Consider the following 12,469-nt stretch of genomic DNA (forward strand, 5'->3'; position numbering starts at 1 on the left):
TCTGCCATCTTAACCACTACCTTCAGCTGGCCAGGATGCTAGGAAGCCAGTCTCTATCATTTGGCACCATTCACATTAATCTGTTGCCACAGGTTTGGTAGTCAGAAAACCTAGAGTATGTGTCCTCCCTAGGAAACATACAGGATAAAACCTAGGGTAAGTATGTATGTATGCATGTATGTATGTATAGAATAGATGTACTCTGAGTTTACAGGACAATAAACTCACTCTGTACCTATCACCCTACTTTAACCAAGCTGCTGCACATCTCGTCCAGGTCTCCCATACAACCAAACTGTTACCACCTTCTGCCCATGAGAATGACCTCCCACCAAGGAATCTCACTGCTCTATCTCACCTATGACATGGGGCTGCCGTGTAGTAGCCTGCCAGTCCTTGCTTCCCTTGCTGGAGAAATCCTTGTGGGCTGACTCTATCACCACATCAGACTCTCTAGGCCCTTCTGCTCTCTGGTCCATCTTCCCTCTCCTCATAGGCCTTTCACCAATGAGATCTCAACATGCCTTAAGGCTGATACTTCATGAGTTATGACAATTCATGGGACAAAATGTCCTATTTAAATTCAGTTTTGCTTCATTATCAACAACCCTATTACCAAGTAATTCTCAGAGCTATAACGTACAGTTTCCTGAGAGAAATAAAATTAAAATGCAGGCTCCCATAACTTCCAATTTTATCTTGTACACATATTAATTTAATATATTTATATTCTACACAGAGTCATTTATTAAGGTTTTAATTGGCTCTCCATTTTTCCCATCTAAAGATTTTAAATGGATTGTAGATATCTTAAACTTCTCTGTGTCATCCACTAGATAAATTATGCTTCCATAGGAGACTGTGCCTGGAAGATCCATTATACAATGTATGGGGAAGTAATTTTTTTACATTCTGAGCCAGATTAGAAAATGATTTTTTTTCCCCTAGGAACCATTGCACTGTTACAGTTTTGACATAGGAACTTTTTAATATCTTTAAACATGTGTCTATCTGTGCATGTCATGTGTGTACCTATATCTGTGTACAAGTACGTCTGTGGCCATGCCCTTAAAAAGTGAATATTTATAAGAATATATTGACATATGGGGTTAAGATTCATTTCCCTCCGTTTGGATAGTAGATCATTCCAAAATGTCATACATTTCACATTCCTAAAACTTGAGCTTTCGGCTTTTTCAAAGCCTTGTAAAGTTCTGATCCAGAATTCATCATTATCCCTGACTATACTGACACTTCTCTGGGATCAACTCCAAGACAAGTTATGCATGATTTCAAATTGCATTTTAAAAATATTATAGATATTCTCATTCTCCTTTAATAGTCTTCCTTAAGTTCATCTACCCTTCCTATTGGAAATTCCCATCATTTTTCAAAAAGTAATCTTTTTTTCAAACAAACTAAAAAAGAAAAATACTGAGATATCTGTTTTTAATTAAAAGAGAAAGAAATCTGAAGTTAATGTTCTTTACCTAATTTTCATTACCTAGAAGAATGCAAGTTTTAACCAGATTTGGTTTTCTTAAAGAATCCTTCCTCCCCTGCTAGGATTTTAAAAAACATAATCAATTGAAAGTAAATATAGTTGAAAGCACTGGCATGTAGTTGAATTTGGTTTGTATTGGACTTCTCCAAGGTTTTTGAAGGCTCCAGTATTAATTGAGTCTGATATTTCTTAACCACATTTCCCAGAGTTTATTTTCTTCTTATTGTGAGGTTTTTCCCATGTGTGTTTTCCTACACATCTTAGATTTCGCCTCTGAGGCTTGGTAACATGCTGCCTTAAAATATTAGAGTGGAAATTTGAAATGCATCCATGGTGGATCTGATGGGAACACCCACAGGGGGAAAAGGGGGGTCTAATAGCTGGCCTCCTTCTGAAGTTTGTTTTGCCTGAACTAATTTTTCTCTAATGATCTGGCCCTCACAAAACCTCTGGAGAGAGCTAGGACTTTTTTGCTAATTCTTTGTGTCAATAAAAACTCTCACTCTGTATCAGTCTGAGCTGTTGTAGGAGAAGAATGTCATGCAGTCCAAAAAAAGAAAGATCCAAGGAAGAGTCACCTAAATATACTCTTAGAGAAGCCCCCAAATACAAGGTCTTCTTTTGTGTCCAACAATGTGAAAATCTCTGAGAGCTGCTCACAGCAAACCTGTGTGAAGTTAGGATGGATAGACAAACAGAGAGATGGAAAAGGCATTCATTATTTTCAAGAGCAAATATATATGTAGTAAAACAATGGGCTTAGGAATCTAAAACATTATCCTGATTTGTTGGTTTAACTAATATTTGCAAGCCCAGGTGATGTGTTTAGCAATTAGACAGTTGTGAATTGGCTTTCTCCTATATTCAAAAGCTTCAGTGGTTCTTTATCTCCAGAGGTAGGTACAGTTATAAGCCTGCCAACATTCTTTCCCACCATTATTACCTATTATTCTCTTACACCAGGAGTTGGCAAACTTTGTCCGTGAAAGTCTAGATAATAAATAATTTAGACTTTGTGGGCCATTTGGTCTCTGTCACAACTACTCAACTCTGCCATCGTAGCACAGAAACAGCCATACAGAGTGGCTATGTTCCAACAAAACCTTATTTATGAGCACTGAAGTTTAAATTTCATATAATTTCCAAGGTTATGAAATATTATTCTTATTTGATTTTCCCCCCCCCCCAACCAACTAAAAATGTACAATCCATTCTTGGATCTGCAGGGGTACAAAAACAGTCTGCAGGCCAGGTTTGGATCAACAGTAGTTTGCCAACCTCTGTCTCAATCATTGCCCTCTTCATTGAGCTGGATTTCACCATCCTTCAAGCCTAGATAAAATTCCATTTGGCCCTGAATGCTTTTCAGACCACCCTAATCTATCATAGTTTCCCCTACTTGAATTCCAGCAATACTGTTCGCAAAATTCTTTCACAATCAATCACTTCCAATCTGGTGGCATTGCTTCTAGCATCAACTTGTCCTATTACCTAAATCTTTATTTGTGCCTTTTATTTTTGGTCTTCCTTCTCAAAAAGATCACAAACTTCTGGCTTATCTTTTTTTTTTCTTGTCACCCTCACCTCTCTATGACTCAACCAAGGAATATAGCAATTCTGGAGGTGATAACTAAGAATGGTGGGTGAGAAAGTGTTTTGAACCACAAATTTATAAAACTGAAAATCAGATTTTCCTATCATTTTGGGCACTACTCAAAAATTTGGGAGGAGAATTTTGGATGTTAATCTCTCCCACATACAATAATATTCTAAGATCTTTATATGTTTCTCTACTAGAGACCTGGTGCATGAAATTCATGCACTCGGGAAAGGGGGCTCCCTCATTCTGGCCTGAACCCTCTCACAGCCCAGGAGCCCTCGGGGGATGTCCAGCCAAAAGTCAGACATCCTTAGTGCCTAGGTGGAGGTGGGAGAGGCTCCCGCCACCGCCACTGCACTCATTAGCATGAGCCTGGCTTCTGGATGAGTGGTGGTCCTCCAGTGGGAATGCACTGATCACCAGAGCATATTACCTCTCCCTGGTGGTCAGTGCATGTCATAGCGAGCTGTTCATCAACCTTAGCATATCATTAGCATATTATGCTTTGATTGGTTGAAACTGATGACCAGACACTTAGCACATTAGGCTTTTATTATATAGGACAAGGCATGTATCAAATCGCCTTTGCCTTTTTTTTATGTTTTAATCAACAGAGTGATTACTTGATTTAGATGGATTTTGCAGTCCATGTGTAACGGCAAGAGTGGCCTGTAATTATCCCTGTGGGTGTTCTCAGTTGATTGAGAAATCAGTAATGCTTTTATTCTAAGTGGAAGTTGCCTTATTTCCACTATGATTTTTTTTTTAAATCACTATGTATAGTATTTTTTAATCAGTCATGGTGCATTATCTGATATTTATTCTCATTAAAACGACTCACTGAATTATGCTCTGATTTTTTTTTCAGTTCATTCCACTTTATTTTATCTTTATTTTCATTAAAATGAAAGGCATCAAATATTTAAATAACTGAGATGGCAATTTTTACTGACATATTTGTAATTAAGAAATAGTAAGAAGTTACATACTAAGTAATGGCATATTCCAAATAAGATTAGTCTTCCCTTTCAAGTAGCAAATTCAGCAGTATTTAAGACAAGCACCGCATAATTTGAACACTATAAAAATGTTATTTCCTTTATGTTTCATCAGCCCCTGTTTTAAATGCTATAGTTTTCTTCATTTTTAAATCACAATTAAAATTTGTCATGTAAAAATGGATGAAAAATTAGTAAACCAACTCTCTCCCCATAAACTAGCCTCCTGGTCTTTTCAACAAAGGAATGTTTATTAGCACAGCTATTGAATAAACCTCATTTTTAAAATAGAGAGAGATAGCATTTGTCTAAACTTATTAAAAACGTTAGTATCTATGTCCTGCTCTTTTCCTTAACCTGATTTTCCTCTTTCACAATTTTTGGTATTCCTATCACTCCATTTTATCTCTTCCTTCTTTCACAACATCCTTTACCCTTTTTCTCCCAGAAAAGTTTTTCAGTTTAAATTTAATAAGAAAATAAGGAAGATATTTTACCTTGAGAAAGTACCAGCGTGACTCAAGCATTTGTCTGAATTAAATGCAAATACTCAAAGCAATTGGCAAGATTTGTTAAGGGCCTGAAATTCCACCCTACATGCAAACTAAGAAATATCTGCATACTTCAATGGCTGTTGGCTAAAGCTCAAGATCTGGGGTCAGAGATATAGGACTATTTATTATTTACAGTCATAGACTACTTATTACTTTCAGCAATTGCTGACAAATGCAGAGTATCAGTGTTTGTACCCATTCTCCAAATCCCGATGCCTACAACATAACTTAAAGAAAACTACCATACTTGCCCCCACCACGGTTTGCATTTAATAGAAGAACCCTGGGTGCGGGGAATTCTTTTGTAATGGGCAAGAAGTGTGCTGGTCTTTTGTTCCTGAGGGAAATACTATCTCTCTTGCCCAAGCCTGATAACTATACAAACATCCCTGAAAAGACAATCCAGAACAAAGGCATTCTTTACCCCCATTTTTAAGATGCACAGAAACTTAAGAAATCAATTGATAATTATCCCCTACCAGTAATACTATTCACCGTACATGTCATTATGAATTTTGACTGATGTAATATGTTCCTATTTTATAAACGTTAAATCCTCAGCTCCAGTACTTCCTATCCTTCTCTTGACCAGAGATTACATAAAATATTACTAAAGTTTTAGCTATATTGAGAGTGGTGGTTGAATTACTGCTGAGTAACTGATGCTCTGTTAAGCATTGAAGGTGCTCATATAACCAAATAGGTTTGTTCAACAAATTGAAGCAACTGGGAAAGCATTCAACATTCAGTAGTGTTTGTTGAAGGAATGTGAGCTGCCTCAAATAATTTTTTTAGTAAGCAGAGTTTGTAAAAATAATAATGATAACCAATAATTCTAAAGTATACACAGTTTCAAAATAATTGTTATTTCTCCTCTAGCCTCAGACTGTATATTATATCAAGATACTCTACACTGTAAAATGTAATATTTGCTCATTGACTTAAAAATATATTTTATTTCCTTTCTGTTTTCTTATGCCACACACACACACACACACACACACACACACACTCCTATCTTTCTCTTGAACAGAGATTACGTAAAATATTACTAAAGTTGTAGCTATATTGAGACTGGTGATTGAATTACTGTTGAGTAACTGATGCTCTGTTAAACATTGAAGGTGCTCATATAACCAAATAGGTATTTTTTTTCCTTCTAAATTACACTTTTTTTTTCTCCTTCTTGTTTTTAGCAAACACAAATATTCACTTGCTAAACCCAGGGAGGAATTAGAGAAAGTATATACAGGAGGGTTCTTTATTTTCTCTAAATTTTTTAATGATATGAAGCAGTCCAGACCTGGCTACTGCACGAACATTAACCATCCCTTAAGTGGACATCTGTTTCCACCCTCTTTTTTTGGGCAGGACAGTGCTATTACTTCGTCTCAAAAAGGAGAGAACCCACCTTATCTGGAAAGGAAAATTTACAACATTCATTAGAAGTCCTCAGCTCCAGTACTTCTAATCTTTCTAAAAATCCTCCTTTATGTGAGACCTGGCATTTCTCTTGCAACAAATGAGAGGTCTTTCATTATAGATAACTCTGATCTCCCTGTCTCTCTCTGGTCCCACAGTACACTTGGATTCTCCACTCTCACTCAGGCGTCCATGTGTGTTCATTGCACTAGATCCTGAAATGTGTGTCTGGCACGGAGCCTCTGACGAGAGACATAAAATAAACACTTTTCATTTCCTTTCAATGGTAAACTTTCTTCTCTTCTCAGGCGTCCCTAGTTTGACACTGGGGAATGGGAATGACATCACTAAACACGTAATATGTGGTATGCTGTGGGGTCAGCTGAAGGGTAATTTCCAGAAAGCATGCCTATTCAGAAGACAAACCAGCGCTGGCATGGAAGAGGAGCACTTAGCAAAATGATGCATTTGGGATGGCTTTTCCACAGGGGACACAGTGCCAGTGACCTTATGTACCAACACAGCCATAGCAATCAGCAGCCTCCTGTGCTTCAGCAGCACATCAAATGGCTTCTTTATATAAGATTTGAAATAGCAAAACAATGGAAGATAGCCAAGGTGTCATCTTAAATAAAAGGGAAGACATGCTGTCAAATGGAATACTTCTAGAGTCTTCAAAGTTTCTCTTAGCTCTGCACCTCAGAGTGATCATATCATTTTGCTCAAAATGTTGTAAGGCTAAAACCTCAGCTTGCCCTAGCAATAAGCAGTGCACTTTCTCCTAATCCAAATTGTGTGTGTGTGTGTGTGTGTGTGTGTGTGTGTGTGTGTGTGTTGGGGGAGAAGATAAGAATAATATGGGGAAGAATAAAAATACAAACACAGCCTGGCCAGCGTGGCTCAGTGCTTGAGCTTCAACCTATGAACCAGGACAGTCAGTGGTCGGCAAACTGCGGCTCTGTTGACTAATGAGTTTGCTGACCACTGCGTAAGGCATTACCCTTACCCAGAAGTTTTGACTTCAGGTTAAAGACATTAGTACATTATTAAAATGTTTTTTAAGTGTTTTTCCCTAAGCAGTGGTGGCAAACTCCTTAGTCAACAGAGTGGCAAACTCTCGAGCCGCAGTTTGCCGACCACTGAACCAGATGATCACAGTTTGATTCCCCGTCAGGGCATGTACCCGGATGCAGGCTGGATCCCCAGTAGTGCTGTGTGAGAGACAGCCAATCAATGATTCTCTCTCATTATTGATGTTTCTATCTCTCTCTTCATCTCCCTTCCTCTCTAAAATCAATAAAAATATTTTTTTAAAAATGAACACAAAAAGGAGACACATGTAATACTTTAAACAAAGAATTTCTTTTAAATAACATAAAGACAAAATGATATCCCTCTAAAGCTATCATCAAGTCCATGCATGAGATAGGACGTAAGGATAATCTACTCAGTGACTTTATCTAACTCTATTCAGCACTTTTTCCCACCCCTCACCCCTACTTTTCTTTCCACCTCAGCATCTTTTCACATGGCATTCCTTCACCTGGATCATCTGCCCTTCTCTTCAGCAGTCAAAATTCAACTCCTCTTTAAATGCCTCATTCAAAAGCTATCCTTGACATGCTGATCATCCTAATAAGAAATATTTATTCAACAAATTAATTTGAGTGAGACATGGAGCTCTGAGCAAGGCAAACAGTTCCCGGCAATACAGCACTTGCAGCATTCAATTCCTCTCCCAACCCCGTGGTCTTTACTAAGTCTAATGCATTTAGTAGATGGGATATTTATTCTTCTTTGTGTGGAGCTCAGTTGATGGGTCTCTTTGATAGGCCTGTCTGGGGATGCTGCCGTTCTCAGAGACCCCAAGGAGGAGTCAGGCCACAGAGCACATTTCCAGACACAGCCAAACTTAATTGTGCCAACGTGGGAGGTAGAGCTGAATAAGTATAACTGTGGTTTCAGTAAAATAAACAAAGGATTGTATAGAAACCTCTGTTTGCATGGTTAGAAAATGTTTCTGAATGTGCTTCTTCAGTTTACAACAACAATATTGGGGGGGGGAAAATTTAACAGCTGATATTTTTCTATATTGATATATACTTAATATATACTCATCTAAAGCCATGCTCAGTTCCTACTCAATTAAAAAAGAACTCTTATTGATTCCTATCTTAACGTTGCTTCTTTTCCTTCATACAAAAGTGCAAGAGGAAAAATCCAATTATTTGAAGGTTCCAGTTAATTGGGTTCCCATGTAGCTTATTCCCATAGCCATTAGTCTATTGGGCTACAGCTGGCAAACTTCAACTGTGAAGAGATGCTCTCTGATCATGGTGGGTTCTCTCTCATGGCATTTAATCAGTGACTGCAAATGACCCATATTTCAAACAAATGGGTATTTAACAATTTAATAAAAGAACCCATCATCATGAGAGTTAACAAAATAATGAAACTAATAAAATATCAAATACACAATTATAATTACATTGCATATTGGTTAAGTCTCTAATTGTTTCCTGGGTATATGTCTCAGGCTTGTGTAAGTCACAGGCTCCCTAAGGGAAGTGGCTATGTCTTCTCTTTAATTTCCTCTAAAGGCCTATATGATGAAAGACATATAATCAAGTCCCGATTGAAAATATTATGGAACTCTCTCCCTCAATATATAATTCAGCATAGAAACCCTTCTAACACAAACATCTCATGGAAATTGCCATGAAATATATATATATATATATATATATATATATATATATATATATATATATATAGAGAGAGAGAGAGAGAGAGAGAGAGAGAGAGAGAGAGAAGGAGAGAGAATACACACACACACACAAACACACACACACACACAAACACACACACATGCACATACACACACACACAATAATCAACTTCTTGCCCACCCCAAATCACTTCTTTTTTGGTATCCCAATTTTGTTGATGTTCTTAGAATGTGTCCAGTTTTTCTACTGGGTAACCCAGCATGCATAGAATAAAACCACACTGGGAAAAATAAACAAAACAAAAAGCAGTTTATATGCTCAGAAATCTGGCCAGAATCTCAACAACTGTTTCTGACCCCTAGGTAACTTTTCTTAAATAAAATGCTTAATAAGGTATCAATATACTATTGAGTAGCCATACTAGAAAATTAAATTTCTTGGATGATGTGGTTTTCATCACTAAGATACTTGGAAACAAAAGCCCTCTTAATAGTCTTGCGGGAGTCAATGAAATCCATAGAAGTTGAAAAATTATCACAATATATGTCGTTTTATTGTTGCATGAATGTACTTAGAGTTGAAGATGCCTAAGACAGAATAAAAGAAACTAAGAATTCATTGTCATAAAATTTACTTTCACTGCCAGAAGAGAATAGTTTCAATTCCATTTTCATATCCTAAGTATACATGTGTATTACAGCTCCCCTCAAGTCGATATAACTTGTTTACCAGCAAATTTCAAAGTGAGAGTGAACTTTTTACAGCACTCTCATTGCAGCTCCTGGTTTAAAAAACCTGTGTCACTACTTATTATATTTTTAAAAGCAAACATCTCCTAGTCTAATTCTTATGCATCATCTAAACTGCGTTTCTCATCGAGGTTGTGTGCAAATACCCTGAGTTTAAAAACAAATATGATTTTGAAAGACACAGTGTTGCTCTAACAAAGGGAACATTGTCCATCTTCCCTGACAGCCTCTCTCTAATTAAAGAGGCCCTGATGCTCTGCAGAATGCCAGGCTCCTAAACACCCCCTCCCACCCGCTGTTTTCACTGCACAAACAGTGGGGGAAGCAATTTGTAGCTTACAGGGCTCTTCTTCCTAGAAGAAAATTTAATAATGTCCCAGAAGAGAGAGAAAGCAAAATTTCCTGATGGAACATCTACTCCTTTTAAAATACCACTGGTTGGGAGATCTGGTTAGAAAAGGGATTTCCCTTTATAACCACCTCTGAGCTGTGTGAGTCAGCTTCATTTTTTGTGTTGTTGTTGTTGTTGTTGTTGTTGTTGTTTAACAGTGGCCTTTCACTCATTTCATCCACACTGATAACCATCTTTGACATTAGATTTTCTAAAATCTGGCTCTGCAAAAACACAAAAGCTAAGTGTTCATTTCATGACCAGAAAATGACAGCATCAGCTTCCTCACTTTCTAAATACCATCATGAGGTGGACATTTTACACAACAACCCAGGATGTGCTATTATACACTAACTGTGTCTATTCTGCAATCATGTGCTCCACCTTAGAGCTTACAAAGGGAAATTTTTCTCTATGTTTTTAAGCTTAATTTAAGTATTTGTTTATTGAAGCTCAAGTCTATAGCACTCCGCTGTGAACTCATATCTATACCCCTCAATAAAAAGAATGCAATAATATCTAACACAACACAAGCCTGTTTCTACTTTCTTTCTATTTCTTTATAAGAACTGCTTATCCAGTTAGAGATAAATCATATATACTTTAAGTTAGGGCAAAAGTAACAGTAATAATAATGCTCTATATTCATGCTTTAAAAGTTTCAAAAGAGTTTATTCCTATTTTATCATTTGACCTTCACAGCAAGCTTGTGGATCAAACAGCTGGTAAACGTTAAGGGTGATGCAAAGTCTAATTCTCGTGCTCCAAACCAGAGATCAGCAAAATTTTTCTGAAAAGGGCCAGATAGTAAATATTTTAGGCTTTGTGGGCCATATGGTCTCTGTCACAACTAATAAACTATGCCACTATAGAGCAAAAGTAACCACAGGCAACATACTAATGGATGAGTATGATTATCTTCGACTAAAACTTTATTTGCAAAAATGTGCAGTGGGCTGAATTTGTCTGGTGGGCTATAATTTGCCAACTTCTGCTCTAAACCACTATGCTTTAAAATCCTAATAAGAAGCCCTGGCCAGGTAGCTCAGTTGGTTAGAGCATCGTCCCAATACACCAAGGTTGTATTTTGATCCCCAGTCAGAGCCCATATGAGAATCAACCAATGAATGCATAAATAAATGGAATAAGAAATCGATGTTTCTCTCTTTATCTCATCCTCTCTAGGAAGGAAGGAAGGAAGGAAGGAAGGAAGGAAGGAAGGAAGGAAGGAAGGAAGGAAGGAAGGAAGGAAGGAAATTCTGAGAAGGTAGAAGTCAAAAGACAATAATAGGTCAAAAATGTTATTGATCTACATGGAATTGCAGGTGGAGCTATCAAAAAAAAAAAGGCTTTATGGAGAGGGACCATTCTAGTGAGGGCCTGAAAGTTTGTTTACATCTACATATGGGCACCAGAGGGTTGGGTGTTTCATGTGAAAGAAGCAATATGAGCAAAATTCTGCAGATAGATGTTGAGTGGGGTGTGTACAGGAAAAGGGGGTGGTTTGTTTTGACTGAGCACAGATGTGTGAAGAGAACCAGTGAGTTATAAAAGGTGGATTTTTACTTGACCTTAAGTAAAAATATTGAGCAAAAAGATATAAGCTCATTCCATAATAAATAAAAAATTGGAAAACACTCTATAGTTTGTGAGTAGAGGGGTGACATGAGAGAGAAAATAATTATTCCTTCTCTTCTATGATGACCAGAGAAAGTTGTGCCAGAGGGGCTAAGAACTGAGTTGGGTCCTAACCAGTGAGGATGCATTTCCAGTCATTACAATAAACTGATCTGACATGGACGAATCCCAATGGAATCTGGTTTTGAAAAACTGTACCTACTGACTAAAGAGCTTACCATCTACCTAAATCATTAGTGGGAAAGAGTCAAGTGTAAGAATCAGAATCCCAAGGCTGTGATGGATTCAGATTATTTTCCAGGGATGTAGGTTGAACTTGGCTGGATGGAGCTCCATTGGAGACTGGGGTCATTCAGCTGGTGACTCAATAGGGCTGAGTGAGAGCGAAGGTTTAAGAAATCTTCATTCACATGTTTGATTGGTTTGGTGCTCCTCCACTCAGTCTCTGCATCTACATGGAGATAACGTGGGCTTCTTCATAGCACTGTGGTGCCCTAAGGTAGTCAGGGTTGTAACAAAATAACTGGCCTCTATAAAGAAGCATTCCAAGTGGTGAAGATGAAAGCTGGGAATCTGCTGAAACCGGTTTGGCTCAATGGATAGAGTGTTGGCCTGCGGACTGAAAGGTCCCGGGTTTGATTCCAGTCAAGGGCATGTACCTTGGTTGTGGGCACATCCCCAGTAGAGGGTGTGCAAGAGGTAGCTGATCGATGTCTCTCTCTCTCTCTCTCACTGATGTTTCTAACTTTCTATCTCTCTCCCTCTCTGTCAAAAATCAATAAAATATATTTTTTTTTAAAAAAAGAAAGAAAGAAAGAAAGAAAGAAAGAAAGAAAGAAAGAAAGAAAGAAAGAAAGAAAGAAAGGAAGAAAGAAAGAAAAAGA

This window comes from Pipistrellus hanaki, assembly GCF_964339955.1.
Source record: "Pipistrellus hanaki genome assembly, chromosome: 2".
In the NCBI taxonomy this organism is placed as follows: Eukaryota; Metazoa; Chordata; class Mammalia; order Chiroptera; family Vespertilionidae; genus Pipistrellus; species Pipistrellus hanaki.